The sequence below is a fragment of the Echinops telfairi genome, unplaced genomic scaffold, assembly GCF_000313985.2.
Source record: "Echinops telfairi isolate 266 unplaced genomic scaffold, ASM31398v2 ScPeMD7_3533;HRSCAF=4204_1, whole genome shotgun sequence".
NCBI lineage: Eukaryota > Metazoa > Chordata > Mammalia > Afrosoricida > Tenrecidae > Echinops > Echinops telfairi.
Window position 1 is genome coordinate 9,384,312 of NW_022107432.1, and position 2,367 is coordinate 9,386,678.

Here is a 2,367-nt window from a genome sequence, read left to right on the forward strand (position 1 = left end):
TCTCATAGTGGGGCTGGCCATGTGGTCCTCTCTGTGGACTGGCTGCTCTAATTGGGCTCATCGTCCTCAAGGCCTGGTGGGCCAGGATGTGTTCCAGTCTCTCCTCCTTCCCTGTCATCTGCTCCTGTGTGCTCTGGTCTGATATCCTTCTCCTGAAGCTGCAGATTCAGTGCCATCCTTTGAGATAAATTCTTCTCGGGGGAGGGGCAGGCATCCACTTAGTATTTGGTGCTAGGACCAGCCCCCCAGACTTCTCCACTGGTTCTCTACTCCACGCCGGTATTGATTTTAGCCGCTCAACCTTGTGTAAAGTGGTATCTCCTTGTGACTTGGGTATACCTGATGACCATTGATACTGATCAACATTCCATGTGCTTATCAACCATTTGAATATCTTCTTTAAAGATAAGTATATTTAAGCTTTATTTACATAAAAATTGTTTTTATTAATTTTTTGTAAGCCAAATATTTTTTATGTATTTTGGATACAAGTCTCTTACATAATATAGAATTTGTAACTGTTTTTCCCCAGTCTGTATGTTGTGTTTATTAACTTTCTGTGTAGTGTGGTAGCATTAAAGAACTAGATGAAAGTTGTATGTTTCACCGTTGTTATACAGCATCCTGACTGGCTGGTGTATTCCTTGTGGCCCTTTTGTAAGGGGATGTCCAATTGTCTACAGATGGGCTTTCAGTCTTTACTCTGCACTCCCCCTCAGACACATTGATATGACATTTTGTTCTGGGTGTTTGATGCCTGATACCTGATCCCATCGACACATCATGATCACACAGGTTGGTGTGCTTCCTCCAAGTGGACTTTGTTGCTTCTGAGCTAGATGGCCGCTTGTTCATCTTCAAGCCATTATGGTAGCCAGGCACCATCAGCTTTCTTCACATTTACTTATGCATCCATTTTGTTTTTAGCAATTATGTCGGGAAGATGAAACATCACAGAATACCAGGTTATTTGAACAAAATGTTCTTGCGTTGAGGGAGTACTTGAGTAGAGGCCAATGTCCGTCTGCTACCTTAATACTTAACATATAAATATATGTACATAGATCTAGTTCTTGATCACAGATATAAATATATTTACATATATAACCTATATTTAGACCTACCAGGCCTCCTACACTCTTCTCACCATCAATTTTAGATTACTTGTTGTTCCCCTGTCCCTGGGTTTGTTGGCACCTCCTTTCTTCTCTTCCCCTTCCTCTTTACCATGCCTCCCCCTCTCTTATGTCACCCTGGAAATATCTGTCCCATTGATTACTCCTCCGGATTGTTTATCCCACCTATCTTATCTAGATAGACATTCAAAGACAATAATAAGCACAAAATCAAGACAGAGCAAAAAAAACCAACCACCACCAACAAAAGAAAACAAAATAAAAAAAACCCAAATCAAAACAAAAACAACAAAAACCCAATGACAAAAAAAAGACTAACCTATAAATAGTTCCAGGTCTCTTTGTAGACCTTTAGGAGTGTTTTCAAGTCCAATGTGATGGGGTGCCACAGCCTGGCCCCAAAGTCTATTTTTTATATTCCCCGGGGATTTCATTGTTGTGTTGCCCTTGCTGCTCTGTTGCCTGCCCTTAGCATTTTGCCGCGGTGTGGTGGGGTCAGATCAGACACAAATCCTGCACTGTGCCTCCAGTATTGTCCCTCATAGTGCTAGGGGTCAGTGATGGATGCATGTCTCCTGGTGGGGCCGGCCCTATGGTCTTCTCTGTGCATTAGCTGCTCTGAGCAGGAATATTGTCCTGGGGGCTTGGTGGGCCAGGATGTGTTCTACTCTCTCTCCTTTCCCCTTCATTTGCTCCTGTGTGCTCTGATCAGATGTGCCCCTCTCCCTGAGCTGTAGCTTCAGTGCTGTCCTCTAGAGTGAATTCTTCTGGGGGGAGGGGGTGGAGTGTCCAGGTAGTTGGGATTGAGGCCCGCCCTGTGCACCTCTCTATTGGTTCCCTGCTTTATGATGGTATGTTGTATTCACGTCTTAGTGCACCAGGTTGAAGTCTGGTCCCTATCTTCACCTTCCACTCCTGTGGAGATATTAACAACACCCTTCCCTTGGGTGGGTTAGTGTTCTGTTCCCCTGCTACCCATGTCTTTTTGTTGTTGTTGTGCTGTTTTCTTTCTTTTCCCCTCCTTTTTATTTATTTATTTATCATTTATAATCATTTTATTAGGGGCTCATACAACTCTTCACAATCCATACATACATCATTTGTGTCCAGCACATTAGTACATATGTTGCCATCATCATTCTCACAACACCTGCTTTCTACTTGAGCCCTTAGTGTCAGCTCCTGATTTTTTCCCCTCCCTCCCCGTTCCCCCCTCCCCCTGAATCCTTGA